Source organism: Procambarus clarkii, chromosome 83 (genome assembly GCF_040958095.1).
Source record: "Procambarus clarkii isolate CNS0578487 chromosome 83, FALCON_Pclarkii_2.0, whole genome shotgun sequence".
Classification (NCBI taxonomy): Eukaryota; Metazoa; Arthropoda; class Malacostraca; order Decapoda; family Cambaridae; genus Procambarus; species Procambarus clarkii.
In genome coordinates this window covers 11,408,057-11,428,388 of record NC_091232.1, presented here as the reverse complement: position 1 = coordinate 11,428,388, position 20,332 = coordinate 11,408,057, and the positions used below count along the sequence as shown (strand labels likewise).

General features: G+C 37.4%; 2 long non-coding RNA genes across 2 annotated transcripts in view; one reads left to right on the top strand and one right to left on the bottom strand.

Annotated features, from left to right (window-relative positions):
• Positions 1-14,055, bottom strand: part of LOC138358452 (uncharacterized) — an 88,255-nt gene extending 74,200 nt beyond the window's left edge. Inside the window, exon 1 of the long non-coding RNA XR_011225401.1 lies at positions 12,513-14,055. This is a non-coding gene — a long non-coding RNA (uncharacterized lncRNA). The remainder of the gene's footprint in view (positions 1-12,512) is intronic.
• Positions 14,056-16,169: 2,114 nt separating this feature from the next.
• LOC138358451 (uncharacterized) lies at positions 16,170-19,488 on the top strand. The gene is made up of 3 exons (XR_011225400.1): positions 16,170-16,760; positions 17,825-18,045; positions 19,217-19,488. It is a non-coding gene; the product is annotated as an uncharacterized lncRNA (long non-coding RNA).
• The last annotated feature ends 844 nt before the right edge of the window (positions 19,489-20,332 follow it).

Sequence of the window (20,332 nt, the reverse complement as noted above, 5' to 3'; positions counted from 1 at the left end):
CACATTGTTGTTAGGGTATTCCATGGCCAACTTGCGACTTAGTTAGCTATTTTTGTTGAGCATGGAATGTCACACTACTGTACATATTCCATGGCCAACTTAATTAAGACTATTAGTTAGCTAATTTTGTCAATGTCTTTTATACGTAACAGTTTTTATGATGTACCTCAATAGAGTACTAACTATGTTTTATATATTAATGTTTTACACAAAATGTTGTTAAATATGAAATGCTATGATTGTTTACTGTTGTAAATAAGTTTATTACTTTTGCACTTTTACTGACCATTGTCAAAGTTTGTATGATATGTGTAGGAATCTTTCTTGACCTTTGTAAATATTATGTTTATTTATTGTTATATTCATTACTGAAATGTCAATTTTACATGTACTCCTATAATTGCTTGTGTGTATTAAAACAAACTGCTCGAGTTGCCAATTTTTAAACATTGAGGGCATTTTGTTTTTTTACATAAAAAATTTCATCCTACTGCTAGGTGTACACAGGCATCCAGTGAAAGTAAACATGTCTGATAAAGTGCGTATCCTGCCATGGGAATCAAACCCATGCTCTTTCGGTTTTCGACTGACTTGATGGCCGGGAATGATAATTTTTAAACATTCCGGGTACTCTCAGGTTCTGAGGAGTAATTTCATATTGACATTTTTGCTGCTAGGTATACATAGGCACTGAGTGAAGGTAAACGTGCCCGATTAAGTGTTTGTCCAGCCGTGGGAATCAAACCCAGACCATTTTGGTTGTGAACTGACTTGATGGCCCGTGATGAAAATTGTTAGGCAATGAGGGCATTTCCCAGATTTTAGGGAGTAACTTCATATTAAATCTATTTATTGCTAAGTGTATATAGGCACCGAGTGAAAGGTAGTGTGCCCGAATAATTAAGTGTCTGTCCTGCCATGGGAGTCAAACCCAGGCTATTTCGGTTGTGAACTGATACGAATGCCCATATCCTTAATTGTTGAAACTTGAGGAAATTCTTGGGTTTTATTGAACAATTTCATACTTGTACCTATGTGCTGTTAGGTGTATGAAGGCAACGAGTAAGGGTTAATGTGCCTGAATTAATGTCATAAGCTGCCATAGGAATCAAACCCATGCCATTTCGGATGTGAACCGATTTATTGGCCATTGATGTATCGAGGGTATTCTCGTTTTTTTTTTTTTTTTTTAGGAGTACAGTACTTCCATGTACCATATACGTGTTTACTGCTAGGTATTCACAGGAAAGAAGTGTCCGTCTTGCCATGGGAATCAAACCCATGCCATTTCAGATGTGAACCAATTTATTGGCCACTGATGTATCTTTTTTTAGGAGTACAGTACTTCCATGTACCATATACGTGTTTACTGCTAGGTATTCACAGGAAACAAGTGTCGGTCCTGCCATGGGAATCAAACTCATGCCATTTCAGATGTGAACCGATTTATTGGTCACTGATGTATCTTTTTTTAGGAGTACAGTACTTCCATGTACCATATACGTGTTTACTGCAAGGTATTCACGGGAAACAAGTGTCTGTCCTGCCATGGGAACCAAACTCTTGCCATTTCGGATGTGAACCGATTTATTGGTCACTGATGTATCGTTTTTTTAGGAGTACAGTACTTCCATGTACTGTACCATATAAGTGTTTACTGCTAGGTATTCACAGGAAACAAGTGTCCGTCCTGCCATGGGAATCAAAGCCAGGCATTTTTGTAATGCCTGAATTACAGGCATAATGACGTCTTATACAGTACTGCCTTGGGAATCAAACCCATGCCATTTTGGATGGGAACTGACTTAATGGCCCCTTGATGTATCGAGGGTATTCTCAGTTTTTTAGGAGTACTGTACTGTACTGTACAGTACTTCCATGTATACCTGTTTACTGCTACGTATGTTCAGGAAACAAGTGTCTTGTCCTACCATGGGAATCAAACCCAGGCATTGCTGCTTGTGACCCAAATTACTGTGCCACAGGATTCAATATGCCAACTAGGTTTGGTAATAAAGCTTAGCTTTTGAATCTCTGACATTTTACCCACTGGTTTTAAGGTTCTGACTTTGACTGGTTGGGTTTAAGCTTTTTTGCTTCAATAATATCTTCTTGGAGCTAATAATTTTAATTGGCCTGCATTTTTTTTTTTTACGCAGTGCCATGTGATGCTTCACTATTTTGAGTGAGACATGGTTTTCCCATTGTCTCCTGGTTTTAACTTGCAAGGGCTTGGACACAAGCACCTTCTCACTATTGGGACATCATTTTAGAGAACTAAATTTGTTTGCTCCCTCATGACTTGCATCCTATATTGTGAAAAGTTATCACAATAGTTCAAGCTTTATGCTTATCACCTTGTCGTTGACAAGAAGCCTTTCTATATGGAGGCACATTCTTATTTTTATTTTATTATTTTTAGTTTACACCATTTTACATGCATGTGATTTCCTTGGATTCTCTTGGTTATCCATGTATGGCACTTATTATTTTCTTTACTGTTTATTTAACCATTAATTTATTTTAAGTTTTGCATTAATTTTTATTTTCACCAACCCCGTCACTCCTTGTGGGTGGCCGTCAGCATATCGCCTTCGGGCGAGCATGATTCACGGTGATAACCTAGCTATCATCGGGAATCCCAAAGTAACCTTCGGTGCGTGGTTTAGGGTTCCACGTAACGTCGAAGCAGTGTTTTCGACGGACGATTAACCCTGGTCCGGCCCAATAGTCGCAGACCTCATCGTGGTGGGCCGGTGAACATGGAATATCACATTGTTGTTAGGGTATTCCATGGCCAACTTGCGACTTAGTTAGCTATTTTTGTTGAGCATGGAATGTCACACTACTGTACATATTCCATGGCCAACTTAATTAAGACTATTAGTTAGCTAATTTTGTCAATGTCTTTTATACGTAACAGTTTTTATGATGTACCTCAATAGAGTACTAACTATGTTTTATATATTAATGTTTTACACAAAATGTTGTTAAATATGAAATGCTATGATTGTTTACTGTTGTAAATAAGTTTATTACTTTTGCACTTTTACTGACCATTGTCAAAGTTTGTATGATATGTGTAGGAATCTTTCTTGACCTTTGTAAATATTATGTTTATTTATTGTTATATTCATTACTGAAATGTCAATTTTACATGTACTCCTATAATTGCTTGTGTGTATTAAAACAAACTGCTCGAGTTGCCAATTTTTAAACATTGAGGGCATTTTGTTTTTTTACATAAAAAATTTCATCCTACTGCTAGGTGTACACAGGCATCCAGTGAAAGTAAACATGTCTGATAAAGTGCGTATCCTGCCATGGGAATCAAACCCATGCTCTTTCGGTTTTCGACTGACTTGATGGCCGGGAATGATAATTTTTAAACATTCCGGGTACTCTCAGGTTCTGAGGAGTAATTTCATATTGACATTTTTGCTGCTAGGTATACATAGGCACTGAGTGAAGGTAAACGTGCCCGATTAAGTGTTTGTCCAGCCGTGGGAATCAAACCCAGACCATTTTGGTTGTGAACTGACTTGATGGCCCGTGATGAAAATTGTTAGGCAATGAGGGCATTTCCCAGATTTTAGCGAGTAACTTCATATTAAATCTATTTATTGCTAAGTGTATATAGGCACCGAGTGAAAGGTAGTGTGCCCGAATAATTAAGTGTCTGTCCTGCCATGGGAGTCAAACCCAGGCTATTTCGGTTGTGAACTGATACGAATGCCCATATCCTTAATTGTTGAAACTTGAGGAAATTCTTGGGTTTTATTGAACAATTTCATACTTGTACCTATGTGCTGTTAGGTGTATGAAGGCAACGAGTAAGGGTTAATGTGCCTGAATTAATGTCATAAGCTGCCATAGGAATCAAACCCATGCCATTTCGGATGTGAACCGATTTATTGGCCATTGATGTATCGAGGGTATTCTCGTTTTTTTTTTTTTTTTTTAGGAGTACAGTACTTCCATGTACCATATACGTGTTTACTGCTAGGTATTCACAGGAAAGAAGTGTCCGTCTTGCCATGGGAATCAAACCCATGCCATTTCAGATGTGAACCAATTTATTGGCCACTGATGTATCTTTTTTTAGGAGTACAGTACTTCCATGTACCATATACGTGTTTACTGCTAGGTATTCACAGGAAACAAGTGTCGGTCCTGCCATGGGAATCAAACTCATGCCATTTCAGATGTGAACCGATTTATTGGTCACTGATGTATCTTTTTTTAGGAGTACAGTACTTCCATGTACCATATACGTGTTTACTGCAAGGTATTCACGGGAAACAAGTGTCTGTCCTGCCATGGGAACCAAACTCTTGCCATTTCGGATGTGAACCGATTTATTGGTCACTGATGTATCGTTTTTTTAGGAGTACAGTACTTCCATGTACTGTACCATATAAGTGTTTACTGCTAGGTATTCACAGGAAACAAGTGTCCGTCCTGCCATGGGAATCAAAGCCAGGCATTTTTGTAATGCCTGAATTACAGGCATAATGACGTCTTATACAGTACTGCCTTGGGAATCAAACCCATGCCATTTTGGATGGGAACTGACTTAATGGCCCCTTGATGTATCGAGGGTATTCTCAGTTTTTTAGGAGTACTGTACTGTACTGTACAGTACTTCCATGTATACCTGTTTACTGCTACGTATGTTCAGGAAACAAGTGTCTTGTCCTACCATGGGAATCAAACCCAGGCATTGCTGCTTGTGACCCAAATTACTGTGCCACAGGATTCAATATGCCAACTAGGTTTGGTAATAAAGCTTAGCTTTTGAATCTCTGACATTTTACCCACTGGTTTTAAGGTTCTGACTTTGACTGGTTGGGTTTAAGCTTTTTTGCTTCAATAATATCTTCTTGGAGCTAATAATTTTAATTGGCCTGCATTTTTTTTTTTTTACGCAGTGCCATGTGATGCTTCACTATTTTGAGTGAGACATGGTTTTCCCATTGTCTCCTGGTTTTAACTTGCAAGGGCTTGGACACAAGCACCTTCTCACTATTGGGACATCATTTTAGAGAACTAAATTTGTTTGCTCCCTCATGACTTGCATCCTATATTGTGAAAAGTTATCACAATAGTTCAAGCTTTATGCTTATCACCTTGTCGTTGACAAGAAGCCTTTCTATATGGAGGCACATTCTTATTTTTATTTTATTATTTTTAGTTTACACCATTTTACATGCATGTGATTTCCTTGGATTCTCTTGGTTATCCATGTATGGCACTTATTATTTTCTTTACTGTTTATTTAACCATTAATTTATTTTAAGTTTTGCATTAATTTTTATTTTCACCAACCCCGTCACTCCTTGTGGGTGGCCGTCAGCATATCGCCTTCGGGCGAGCATGATTCACGGTGATAACCTAGCTATCATCGGGAATCCCAAAGTAACCTTCGGTGCGTGGTTTAGGGTTCCACGTAACGTCGAAGCAGTGTTTTCGACGGACGATTAACCCTGGTCCGGCCCAATAGTCGCAGACCTCATCGTGGTGGGCCGGTGAACATGGAATATCACATTGTTGTTAGGGTATTCCATGGCCAACTTGCGACTTAGTTAGCTATTTTTGTTGAGCATGGAATGTCACACTACTGTACATATTCCATGGCCAACTTAATTAAGACTATTAGTTAGCTAATTTTGTCAATGTCTTTTATACGTAACAGTTTTTATGATGTACCTCAATAGAGTACTAACTATGTTTTATATATTAATGTTTTACACAAAATGTTGTTAAATATGAAATGCTATGATTGTTTACTGTTGTAAATAAGTTTATTACTTTTGCACTTTTACTGACCATTGTCAAAGTTTGTATGATATGTGTAGGAATCTTTCTTGACCTTTGTAAATATTATGTTTATTTATTGTTATATTCATTACTGAAATGTCAATTTTACATGTACTCCTATAATTGCTTGTGTGTATTAAAACAAACTGCTCGAGTTGCCAATTTTTAAACATTGAGGGCATTTTGTTTTTTTACATAAAAAATTTCATCCTACTGCTAGGTGTACACAGGCATCCAGTGAAAGTAAACATGTCTGATAAAGTGCGTATCCTGCCATGGGAATCAAACCCATGCTCTTTCGGTTTTCGACTGACTTGATGGCCGGGAATGATAATTTTTAAACATTCCGGGTACTCTCAGGTTCTGAGGAGTAATTTCATATTGACATTTTTGCTGCTAGGTATACATAGGCACTGAGTGAAGGTAAACGTGCCCGATTAAGTGTTTGTCCAGCCGTGGGAATCAAACCCAGACCATTTTGGTTGTGAACTGACTTGATGGCCCGTGATGAAAATTGTTAGGCAATGAGGGCATTTCCCAGATTTTAGGGAGTAACTTCATATTAAATCTATTTATTGCTAAGTGTATATAGGCACCGAGTGATAAGGTAGTGTGCCCGAATAATTAAGTGTCTGTCCTGCCATGGGAGTCAAACCCAGGCTATTTCGGTTGTGAACTGATACGAATGCCCATATCCTTAATTGTTGAAACTTGAGGAAATTCTTGGGTTTTATTGAACAATTTCATACTTGTACCTATGTGCTGTTAGGTGTATGAAGGCAACGAGTAAAGGTTAATGTGCCTGAATTAATGTCATAAGCTGCCATAGGAATCAAACCCATGCCATTTCGGATGTGAACCGATTTATTGGCCATTGATGTATCTTTTTTTAGGAGTACAGTACTTCCATGTACCATATACGTGTTTACTGCTAGGTATTCACAGGAAAGAAGTGTCCGTCTTGCCATGGGAATCAAACCCATGCCATTTCAGATGTGAACCAATTTATTGGCCACTGATGTATCTTTTTTTAGGAGTACAGTACTTCCATGTACCATATACGTGTTTACTGCTAGGTATTCACAGGAAACAAGTGTCGGTCCTGCCATGGGAATCAAACTCATGCCATTTCAGATGTGAACCGATTTATTGGTCACTGATGTATCTTTTTTTAGGAGTACAGTACTTCCATGTACCATATACGTGTTTACTGCAAGGTATTCACGGGAAACAAGTGTCTGTCCTGCCATGGGAACCAAACTCTTGCCATTTCGGATGTGAACCTGATTTATTGGTCACTGATGTATCGTTTTTTTAGGAGTACAGTACTTCCATGTACTGTACCATATAAGTGTTTACTGCTAGGTATTCACAGGAAACAAGTGTCCGTCCTGCCATGGGAATCAAAGCCAGGCATTTTTGTAATGCCTGAATTACAGGCATAATGACGTCTTATACAGTACTGCCTTGGGAATCAAACCCATGCCATTTTGGATGGGAACTGACTTAATGGCCCCTTGATGTATCGAGGGTATTCTCAGTTTTTTAGGAGTACTGTACTGTACTGTACAGTACTTCCATGTATACCTGTTTACTGCTACGTATGTTCAGGAAACAAGTGTCTTGTCCTACCATGGGAATCAAACCCAGGCATTGCTGCTTGTGACCCAAATTACTGTGCCACAGGATTCAATATGCCAACTAGGTTTGGTAATAAAGCTTAGCTTTTGAATCTCTGACATTTTACCCACTGGTTTTAAGGTTCTGACTTTGACTGGTTGGGTTTAAGCTTTTTTGCTTCAATAATATCTTCTTGGAGCTAATAATTTTAATTGGCCTGCATTTTTTTTTTTTACTGCAGTGCCATGTGATGCTTCACTATTTTGAGTGAGACATGGTTTTCCCATTGTCTCCTGGTTTTAACTTGCAAGGGCTTGGACACAAGCACCTTCTCACTATTGGGACATCATTTTAGAGAACTAAATTTGTTTGCTCCCTCATGACTTGCATCCTATATTGTGAAAAGTTATCACAATAGTTCAAGCTTTATGCTTATCACCTTGTCGTTGACAAGAAGCCTTTCTATATGGAGGCACATTCTTATTTTTATTTTATTATTTTTAGTTTACACCATTTTACATGCATGTGATTTCCTTGGATTCTCTTGGTTATCCATGTATGGCACTTATTATTTTCTTTACTGTTTATTTAACCATTAATTTATTTTAAGTTTTGCATTAATTTTTATTTTCACCAACCCCGTCACTCCTTGTGGGTGGCCGTCAGCATATCGCCTTCGGGCGAGCATGATTCACGGTGATAACCTAGCTATCATCGGGAATCCCAAAGTAACCTTCGGTGCGTGGTTTAGGGTTCCACGTAACGTCGAAGCAGTGTTTTCGACGGACGATTAACCCTGGTCCGGCCCAATAGTCGCAGACCTCATCGTGGTGGGCCGGTGAACATGGAATATCACATTGTTGTTAGGGTATTCCATGGCCAACTTGCGACTTAGTTAGCTATTTTTGTTGAGCATGGAATGTCACACTACTGTACATATTCCATGGCCAACTTAATTAAGACTATTAGTTAGCTAATTTTGTCAATGTCTTTTATACGTAACAGTTTTTATGATGTACCTCAATAGAGTACTAACTATGTTTTATATATTAATGTTTTACACAAAATGTTGTTAAATATGAAATGCTATGATTGTTTACTGTTGTAAATAAGTTTATTACTTTTGCACTTTTACTGACCATTGTCAAAGTTTGTATGATATGTGTAGGAATCTTTCTTGACCTTTGTAAATATTATGTTTATTTATTGTTATATTCATTACTGAAATGTCAATTTTACATGTACTCCTATAATTGCTTGTGTGTATTAAAACAAACTGCTCGAGTTGCCAATTTTTAAACATTGAGGGCATTTTGTTTTTTTACATAAAAAATTTCATCCTACTGCTAGGTGTACACAGGCATCCAGTGAAAGTAAACATGTCTGATAAAGTGCGTATCCTGCCATGGGAATCAAACCCATGCTCTTTCGGTTTTCGACTGACTTGATGGCCGGGAATGATAATTTTTAAACATTCCGGGTACTCTCAGGTTCTGAGGAGTAATTTCATATTGACATTTTTGCTGCTAGGTATACATAGGCACTGAGTGAAGGTAAACGTGCCCGATTAAGTGTTTGTCCAGCCGTGGGAATCAAACCCAGACCATTTTGGTTGTGAACTGACTTGATGGCCCGTGATGAAAATTGTTAGGCAATGAGGGCATTTCCCAGATTTTAGGGAGTAACTTCATATTAAATCTATTTATTGCTAAGTGTATATAGGCACCGAGTGAAAGGTAGTGTGCCCGAATAATTAAGTGTCTGTCCTGCCATGGGAGTCAAACCCAGGCTATTTCGGTTGTGAACTGATACGAATGCCCATATCCTTAATTGTTGAAACTTGAGGAAATTCTTGGGTTTTATTGAACAATTTCATACTTGTACCTATGTGCTGTTAGGTGTATGAAGGCAACGAGTAAAGGTTAATGTGCCTGAATTAATGTCATAAGCTGCCATAGGAATCAAACCCATGCCATTTCGGATGTGAACCGATTTATTGGCCATTGATGTATCGAGGGTATTCTCGTTTTTTTTTTTTTTTTAGGAGTACAGTACTTCCATGTACCATATACGTGTTTACTGCTAGGTATTCACAGGAAAGAAGTGTCCGTCTTGCCATGGGAATCAAACCCATGCCATTTCAGATGTGAACCAATTTATTGGCCACTGATGTATCTTTTTTTAGGAGTACAGTACTTCCATGTACCATATACGTGTTTACTGCTAGGTATTCACAGGAAACAAGTGTCGGTCCTGCCATGGGAATCAAACTCATGCCATTTCAGATGTGAACCGATTTATTGGTCACTGATGTATCTTTTTTTAGGAGTACAGTACTTCCATGTACCATATACGTGTTTACTGCAAGGTATTCACGGGAAACAAGTGTCTGTCCTGCCATGGGAACCAAACTCTTGCCATTTCGGATGTGAACCGATTTATTGGTCACTGATGTATCGTTTTTTTAGGAGTACAGTACTTCCATGTACTGTACCATATAAGTGTTTACTGCTAGGTATTCACAGGAAACAAGTGTCCGTCCTGCCATGGGAATCAAAGCCAGGCATTTTTGTAATGCCTGAATTACAGGCATAATGACGTCTTATACAGTACTGCCTTGGGAATCAAACCCATGCCATTTTGGATGGGAACTGACTTAATGGCCCCTTGATGTATCGAGGGTATTCTCAGTTTTTTAGGAGTACTGTACTGTACTGTACAGTACTTCCATGTATACCTGTTTACTGCTACGTATGTTCAGGAAACAAGTGTCTTGTCCTACCATGGGAATCAAACCCAGGCATTGCTGCTTGTGACCCAAATTACTGTGCCACAGGATTCAATATGCCAACTAGGTTTGGTAATAAAGCTTAGCTTTTGAATCTCTGACATTTTACCCACTGGTTTTAAGGTTCTGACTTTGACTGGTTGGGTTTAAGCTTTTTTGCTTCAATAATATCTTCTTGGAGCTAATAATTTTAATTGGCCTGCATTTTTTTTTTTTACTGCAGTGCCATGTGATGCTTCACTATTTTGAGTGAGACATGGTTTTCCCATTGTCTCCTGGTTTTAACTTGCAAGGGCTTGGACACAAGCACCTTCTCACTATTGGGACATCATTTTAGAGAACTAAATTTGTTTGCTCCCTCATGACTTGCATCCTATATTGTGAAAAGTTATCACAATAGTTCAAGCTTTATGCTTATCACCTTGTCGTTGACAAGAAGCCTTTCTATATGGAGGCACATTCTTATTTTTATTTTATTATTTTTAGTTTACACCATTTTACATGCATGTGATTTCCTTGGATTCTCTTGGTTATCCATGTATGGCACTTATTATTTTCTTTACTGTTTATTTAACCATTAATTTATTTTAAGTTTTGCATTAATTTTTATTTTCACCAACCCCGTCACTCCTTGTGGGTGGCCGTCAGCATATCGCCTTCGGGCGAGCATGATTCACGGTGATAACCTAGCTATCATCGGGAATCCCAAAGTAACCTTCGGTGCGTGGTTTAGGGTTCCACGTAACGTCGAAGCAGTGTTTTCGACGGACGATTAACCCTGGTCCGGCCCAATAGTCGCAGACCTCATCGTGGTGGGCCGGTGAACATGGAATATCACATTGCTGTTAGGGTATTCCATGGCCAACTTGCGACTATTAGTTAGCTATTTTTGTCGAGCATGGAATATCACATTACTGTACGTATTCCATGGCCAACTTATGACTATTAGTTAGCTAATTTTATCAATGTTTTATACGTATAAAATTTTTTGTAATGTATCGCAATACTTACTATACATTATATTAATGTTTTGCACAAATTGTTGTTAAATATGAAATGTTGAGATTGTTTACTGTTGTATAAATTTATTACTTTTGCACTTTTACTGAACATTGCCAAAGTTTGTATGATATGTGTAGGAATCTTTCTTTACCTTTGTAAATATTATATTTATTTATTATTTGCAGCTGAATTTGTTTTGTAATTAAGAAATTTTTTTGTTGCATTCATTACTGAAATGTCATTTTTTACATGTACTCCTTTAATTGGTTGTGTGTGTATTAAAACAAACTGCTCAAGTTGTAAATTTTTAAACATTGAGGGCATTTTGTTTTTTTACATAAAAAATTTCGTCTTACTGCTAGGTGTACACAGGCATCCAGTGAAAGTAAACATGCCTGATAAAGTGCGTATCCTGCCATGGGAATCAAACCCATGTTCTTTCGGTTTTGAACTGACTTGATGGCTGGGAATGATAATTTTTAAACATTCCGGGTACTCTCAGGTTCTAAGGAGTAATTTCATACTGACATTTTTGCTGCTAAGTATACTAAAAAGCTAAAAATTTTATGTCAAAACTTTAATAAATGAATTTGCTAGAGTATAGATAAAAAATAAAATGCATTTTGATAAATTATGTATAATAGTGCTGAATATACAAATGTTTATGAATATTTCAACATCCCTTATATACTTTTAAGATTCCTTTTACTTTTTAACTTAATAATATGAAACTGCGCACAAGCTTGGTTTATATCGCTGTAAAAAGAAAAACATTGCTTTGCAATTTATCTGCCAGAATAATATAAAACGTTTTCTCAAAATGCTCACAAGCAGAGTAATCAGTCTGTGTTAGTTGGCTGAGGTAATCTCTAAATGGTCTCCTGATATTTAGGTTGGTATCCATGTAAACTATGTCCACATTGTAAAATAAAAAGTAAAATAAAGTATATAAGACTGCTTCTGACCTCTTTACTATGTGAGCGCTGTGGGTGAAAATTTAAAAGCATGAATAACTTTAAAACATTTAATATAACAAAAATAACTTTAATAAAAAAACAAATTCCATTATCCACTTGGCAATACCACAATATATACTGTAATGTAAAAAAGAAATATAAACATGTGACAGTTATGTTAATGGCAAAAGAGAGGTGCAAAGAATGCAATATACAATAGCTATGCATCTACTGTATCCTGGGAAGGTTACTGTATATTGTTGGGGTGTCTCTCTCTCTCTCTAGCCAGTCACCACCAAGTATTAATAGTGATAAACGTTACTTACTGTAGCCCGCACGGGTCTGCACTCAATCTTCATGGTGCCACTGTTCACCAGGAGAGTCTCAGTCTGTCTCTGGCTGGCCTCGTAGCCTAAAGACTACGCTTTAATCACTTCACTTAATCATGTGCCCGCCCCGACAGAGGGCTCTACCACTCACTATAGGTCGCAAACTGGTGTTTACCGTGTCCAGTAACACCTCACTGGAATAGTAGTAATATAGTAGTGGCCCCAGGGAATACTAATCAATTTGGTAACAGATAAGTATATGTTTAAATCACTCACTCTTAGATAGTCTCAATAGCAATAACATACATACATACATACAATGCCTAAAGCCACTATTACGCAAAGCGTTTCGGGCATGATAAACTTAAATGACAAGCTTAATACTAATTGAGCATAATGAGTAGAATGAAAACAAGAAATGAAAACATAGATGAAAAAGCAGCACAAATACAATTATGTTGACAAACAGCGCTCTTTAAAGAAAAAACAGACATTGGTTGACAATAGAAGGGTAAGGTAGGTTACAGGGTTATCTTGAGATGATAACCAAGATAACCTTATCAATAAGGTTATCTTGAGATGATTTCGGGGCTTTAGTGTCCCCGCGGCCCGGTCCTCGACCAGGCCCCTCCCCCTGACAGCTGACTAACACCCAGGTACCTATTTTACTGCTAGGTAACGGGCATAGGGTGAAAGAAACTCTGCCCATTGTTTCTCGCCGGCGCCTGGGATCGAACCCAGGATCACAAGTCCAGCGTGCTGACTGCTCGGACGACCGGCTCCCTAATGGAGGGTTTACACAAACATGGTGGTGGTTTTGTAGTTTACTTAAAAGATCAAAGAATCATAACTGCATCAACAACATGGCAAAGGAATAAATGAGCAGCCTTCTCTCCGCCTCTTCACAATTCTGGAACACTGAGAATGGCAACACTCCCAGTTGACATGTGTTCCCACGCTCCACATGCAGTGTTATCGAACGTATGGCAACTCGCGAGATGCCATGCCCTCTCACACTCCTCGCCGTTCCTCACACAGCTCACTTCCTCACTACACTCACACTATTGGCGTGAGGTGCCTATTATTCCCTTGTATTCACAGTATATCACAACACTGGCATAATCACAGTTAACCATAAGACATATGAATATACTATTTAATAACTCCAGTATATATAGTTCACTTTATCAATATTTATAATAAAGAGGTAACTCTAGGCACACAGCCTTACACTATTAAATTGTATATTTATATATATAACCTCTGGCACGAACTTATAATATAAATGACATGTAAATATAAATTTCCTTGTCACAGTAATCTCTTCATCACACCACAGGTGCAATCACACACCATATATATATATATCGTGAGAGCTCTATAGTATCTCCCTTCACAACTGTGTCTTACTAGAAACATAGACATTGGTGAGCCCTGCTCACGACATAGAAGATACTCTGGCTAATCGTTAAACTAACTAACAAACGACTGCAGTCGTTTGTATTCCCAGCTAGTTTGTTCTTCCTCGCGGTGAACTGGCCCAGCCGTTACGTCATTGTTCCGAACCTTAATGGATTCTGACCCATATATCAATCAGGTCAACCCAAGTGTTGCGTTTCCAAAAGGGTCGCCCATGTTAGAATCGGTGAACGGCCTAGTAATATTGTTGAAAACATCTTAATAACTTATTAAACCAAAGGTCTTTTTGTCAGAAGAACGGCAGAAACTGGATCTATATATGAAAACTCTTTCAGGACAAAATTTAAAGTAAAACTAAAGATATTTGTAGTTGTATAAAAGTTGCATTTTTCATCGGTCGTAGAGCCGGAAATCCGCAATATTCATCTCAGAACAATGCTTATTTCACGCAGAAACGTTAATAAACGTAAGATTTTTATACGTCTCAAGAAAGATAGAAACATAATCTTCATTTTAAATGCCTTACCATGGGCATATTTGTATTAAAAGCGAAGATACGTGTATTTTTCTAATCGGCGAGCTCCGATCCCGCACAGATCGAGCAACGGAGTAACTCTCAGAACAATGCTTATTTCACGTAAATTCGTTAATAAACGCAAATGTTTTTATATGTGTTGAGAAAGATAGAAATATAAGCTTCATTTTAAATACTTTACCATAGATATATATAAAGTTCTAATGAAGATACATGTGTTTTAATAATCGCCGAGCTCCGACCCCGCACAGACTGATCGACAGAGCAACTCTCTCTCAGAACAATGCTTATTTCACGTAAATTCATTAATAAACACATATGTTTTATATGTCTCAAGAAAGATAGAAATATAAGCTTCATTTTAAATACTTTAACATAGACATATATAAAGCTCAAATGAAGATACATACGTTTTTATAGTGGCATTCAGTAGCTTGTCGGTCATGGAATGCAGAAGCCTACGCACTTGCCAATATAGTGTGTAATTAACAAAGATACGCTTATAAAGCCTAAAATATTATATGCCTTCAGAAAGACAGAGATATGCTCGTTATTGTGAGTGCATCAAAGGAAATATATCTTGTTGGAGGACAAAGATATATCAATTTTAAAATAAGTTTCGACTCTCGCTCGGGCGAGAGATAGCGCGACTCTCGCCCCATCTATTGGAGATTCTGTTCACCTAATGACCCAAAGCTACTCAAAGCCTCCTAGCATTACTTAAATAATGAAGAAATATGGTATATTTATTCACTATAATGTTGGTACTTAATGCAGAACACGAGAAAACATATATTTACTATAAAATAATATACTTCCATTATGAAATAAGTAAATATGTGGCCTCATAGGAAGTCAACGGTCCAGGTGTCAATGTTGTGGAGCGACTTATCCAAGATATATTGTTGTCTGGAAAGTGTTTGTTGGCATATCAACCTTCTGTACACAGTGATCCAGTCGTCGCACTTCTCTCCTTAAATGATCGCAAATTTAGTTTATTATATTAACAAGTAGAATACGTATTTCTAATAATATCTAACATAACTAGCCAGAAAATATTTAAGACTTATTGAAAAATACATGTCTGGAAGTTAAATCAACTTCATAGAACAATAGTGTTGGTCTATACTAATCGTTATTCGTTAGTATGCGTTCGCTACTTAAAACATTTACTGTACTGATGTAAAATCTCCCATGTCTCTTCGCACATGGAACATCGAACCTTACACACTCTCTGATATATTGTTTAATTAATAGAGATTCACTAATAAAGCTTATAATTGTATATGTTATCAAAAAGGCATAGATAAAGTCGTTCTTACGTTTTAGTCACAGAGATTAGATATTATTAAAGTAAAGTTCATTTTATTCAGGAAAGTACATAAATAGTCGATTTACAAACATAATATTGGATTTATAGATAGAGCTAGTACATACAATACCTAAAGCCACTAGTACGCATAGCGTTTCGGGCATATTATTGAGAGAGGAAAGATATTTATATTTAAACAATTTTTTTTTTTTACCGACGCTCTCCCTATTGATGAGAACTACAACCTAATGAAGATAAATGCTAATTTTATGTAGGTACTGTAATAAACGAAAGTTTTTAATGTCATCAGAGAAGCAGAAATATAGGCAAATTTTAAATCCCTTGTCATAAATATAACTGAAGTGAAAGCAAAGATATATGCATTTTGATAGTTACAAAGACAGCTCTTTAACACGGGTGGAACACGAACAAGGGGAACTTAGTACCCAAATGAGCCACAGAGATATTAGAAATAATTTTTTCAGTGTCAGAGTAGTTAACAAATGGAATGTATTAAGCAGTGATGTGGTGGAGGCTGACTCCATACACAATTTCAAATGTAGATGTGATAGAGCCCAATAGGCTCAGGAACCTGTACACCTGTTGATTGACGGTTGAGAGTCGGGACCAAAGAACCAAAGCTCAACCCCTGCAAGCACAAATTAGGTGAGTACAACTTGGTGAATACAGCTGAGGGGCGGGACCAAACAGCTGAAGCTCAATTCCCTACGCATAACTAGGCGAGTCCATAGGAATTACCGTTTGTCCTGGCGCCATCTATGTTTTGACAGCAGTACTACTAATGTTCCCACGTTATGTGATGATTGCTATACGGGTGTTACGGTCAGTTGCTCTTCTATATATGTTTATGGACAACGTAGGTGATTTGAGGCAATTTGCAACCAGAATGAAATAGTATCCACGCGGTGAGTGATGGAGGAGGATATATACTGCTGTGTACTCGACCAGCGGGTGAGAGGTAAGTTATATCGAACAATTATGGGGAATAGATGGGTTATTTTAAGCGTAGAATGTCAGGTAACCGGTAACTACACAGATGGGGTAGTGTTTTTTTAAGTCTTTATTTACTAAAGTGGAACATTACATTATGCCTTTAGCTGAACAAGTCTACTGGTGGGGGAAGTAGACGGGTTTTATGAAAGTATTTTACCTAAATATTTGTAGTTGGTTAACTAGTTCAGCAGTTACCAGGGAGGGTGTTATTCCTTTAATCTAATCTAAAAATTCTAGCCGGACAGTGATGAAATAAAGAAATTGAATAGAACGAAGTGGTTTGCCAGGGTGCTTAACATTTAGTTTAGTTCACTTACTATGCAGCCCATGCTTAAAGAATGCAAGTTTATCATATTGAATTTACCGTAGTTTTACTGCATTTAATATACCGTTTTTACCCTATTTAATTATGTCGGGTAAAGGCCGGTCGTGGAAAGTTCCTAATATAGCAAGTTTTAAAGGAAAAGTTTGAGTTAACTTTAACGCTTTAGTGACCAATTAGCTTAGTCTATTGTGAGGAAAGTTACTAGAATCTAACATTGCAAGTGCCATTTCTCTACTCTTTTTGAGAAACCTGACTAGATACATGAATCGCATAGTTTTATTACTAAATGTTCATGGATTAGGTTGCATAGTTGAGGAAATAGTGATAAGGTTTGTGATTATGTGTACCTTCTCTTCAGCAGAGATTTTGATAGTGGCGCAAAATTGATAGGGGCTCGGATCATTGGGAATGCTGACTGAAGTTGATTAGGTCATGGCTATACCAAAGGAAATTAGTATAAATGGGGTTAAGTTGGGAGAAGTGTTGTAAGTAGTGCCTAAAAGCTCTCCTTGGACCTCGGTTATTCGCAAGATTATGGTTTAGACTGCAATAGTTGCAGAATTGGCAAATTATATAGGGCATCGGTATTTTTAGTTTTGAAATGGTTAAGACTACCAGATGCAGTTTAATGCTGACAACTGTAAGGTTTGGGGGCTAGTTAAGATGATAGATGGTGTAGATTAAGAGTATTAAATGTTTTGCAGGTGGTAAATTCTCCCCGAGCTGGCACTGCTCTCCAGCCTGGGATGTTGATTGGTTAGTCTTCAACTGCCTCCCAACATGGTAGTGAGTTCCTGAGCTGACATGCAGTGAGGAACGTGGAAAGCTTCCTGAATTGGCACATGGTATGCCTCCTTTTCAAACCAGCAGCTGGCACAGATGTTCCAGCTAACATCAGAATAGTGGATGAAGCCCACACTAAAATGTAAGTGGTACAGTAAATGGACACCCCCCCCCCCCCTCCCTTTTGACACTGAACAGTTGGGAGGAAGAGGGGGGGGGGGGAGAAAGTGTGGCTTATAGTTCTATTGCTACAGAATCTTTTGCCATAAGCCAGTGGCAGTGCCTATTGGCGCTTGCTATTCAGAATCTCCCCCTTACATAGTTAATTAAAAATGAAGTGCTGTAGACAAGCTTGGCTTTTGAAGGGGGGCAACATTTTCGTTGCCATCAAAGCGCATCAAAGATGCTCTGAGCTAACTTCCCCTAGTCATTAGTGAATGGTGGGCAGTAACACTCTAGTAGGAACTTTCTGCATGGATTCTAAAGGCAGTAAAGTGTTCACTTCTGCTGTATCTGCCAGTTTGCTAGAAATTGAAATTGGCATACTTGCTCAGCAACTACTTGCCCTCTTGTACCATGTTACTCAACCATAACATAACCACCACACCACCCATTCTTCTAAAATAACATCCCATATGATAAAAACTTCTGCTTTTAATAAATAATTCTAACTTTAATATTGGCTTGCATGGTGTGTTAATCATTCCTTTGGCAGAACTGTAGCTAAATTGTTCCCACCAAATTTACTCCATTAACAGTACTGTATCAGGTTCATAAAGAAATTTATAAAGACCAAGTGTGGTCATAAGTGCTGCAGATGGGGGAGATAGAACCTTACACCTGCAGAAGTGTGGTGATAACTGGAGAGAATATGGCCTTGTATAGTTTCTAGTGTAAAAATATTACTAAATTTAGTAAAATCACATTGTCTTGGTAGTATAGTTGGGTTAATTATGAATTTTCAGACTAAAAAGCTTGGTACATAATTGAACAGAATAAATTTGTCCCCCTAGTAGCAAGCAGTGGTTGCAAAAGAATAAGAATTTGTATATCTAAATATTGTATTGCTTTTATACAAATGTTATACGTGGTTGTTAAATTAAAGTTTGTTTGCAATGTTCATGACTATTGTTGGAAAATAAAATTTGTATAGGATGTTGACTTGAAATGACTATAGCTTTGTTTGTAATAAAGATGGGACAACAAGATACTGTGTGCCATTTAAAATGGCAACTGTTAAACTGGTGGTACAGGTTTGAACAAAAACATCGCTATGCAAATAACTTTAGTAATATTTACTGTTCACATGACAGGTTGTGGAAGGTCCTGGCAACAAAGAGCTGCAGGAAAATACTTGCAGATCTACAGTAAGTAGTGTTGTGTACATTGGAATTAGAGGGTAGAAGTTAATTGCTAAAAACCTATTAAATATTAGGGTATGGAAGTCTAGGCTTAGGCTAGTGGGTACCATATCTGCAAGTTTAGTCCTTTCAGGAATGTATTGAATAGAATGGTATGTTGAAATTGTGAAAATTGTAATGTGGGGCATTAGATCTTAAACAGCATAGTTGAGGGTGTTTTATTAATAAAATTTTAATGAAATATAAATCTTTAACATTAAATGTTTGTTAAATAAGCTTTAATCTATAAATGTATAACACTGTTAAGGGTAATCATGAGTCAAATAAAGGTAATGGCAGGAAAAGTTTTGTTCTAAGTGATGGTATTTTTCCCTTGAAAGTAAAAAAAATATTCAATGTTTACTTTAGCCTGGTTTTAAATTTACATAGTTTTCCAGAACTCCCTCTGTCAGTTGGAAGTTAATTGCACACAGAATCACACAGAATCAAGCGAGTTGTAGTAAAGGTTAATCTGAATAGATTTGCATAAAAGTAAAAAAAAATAGTAATAACTTAAACAATATAGCATTGGCTAAAGATAAATGTAAATTGCCATTGAAGTGCAGTTGTGGATAGTTTCTCAAATGACATTTACTGAAACTTGGCAAATTGATGCCATATATATTTATATTGCTAAATTAGATCTTTACTACTGCTACTAGAATATGTAGGAAAGGTAAATTCCTGAAAGAAATTGTTTCCATCTGAAGAATGCTAATTTGAAAAGTAAAGCAAGATTGGCTTTAAATCTGAAAATAATTTTGTTGAAATATTTTTCAGGTGAAAGTGATTATGATGCATGGACTGGCTTGGAGTGAGGCTCCTTTACTCTGCAAAAGAGGGTGAGTTTGAATTTGATGTTTTAGCTATATCAATGACCTAATCTTAATTCTCTTATCTAGTCCATTTATAGGTGTGTAACCATGTCCTACTGTTACAACCCACAGGGGAAGATGCAGTTTGTACTGATCCTACCCCATTTCATAAAAGGGGACCAGGCAGTCCTGCAGATTTCCCTGGCTTGGCTTT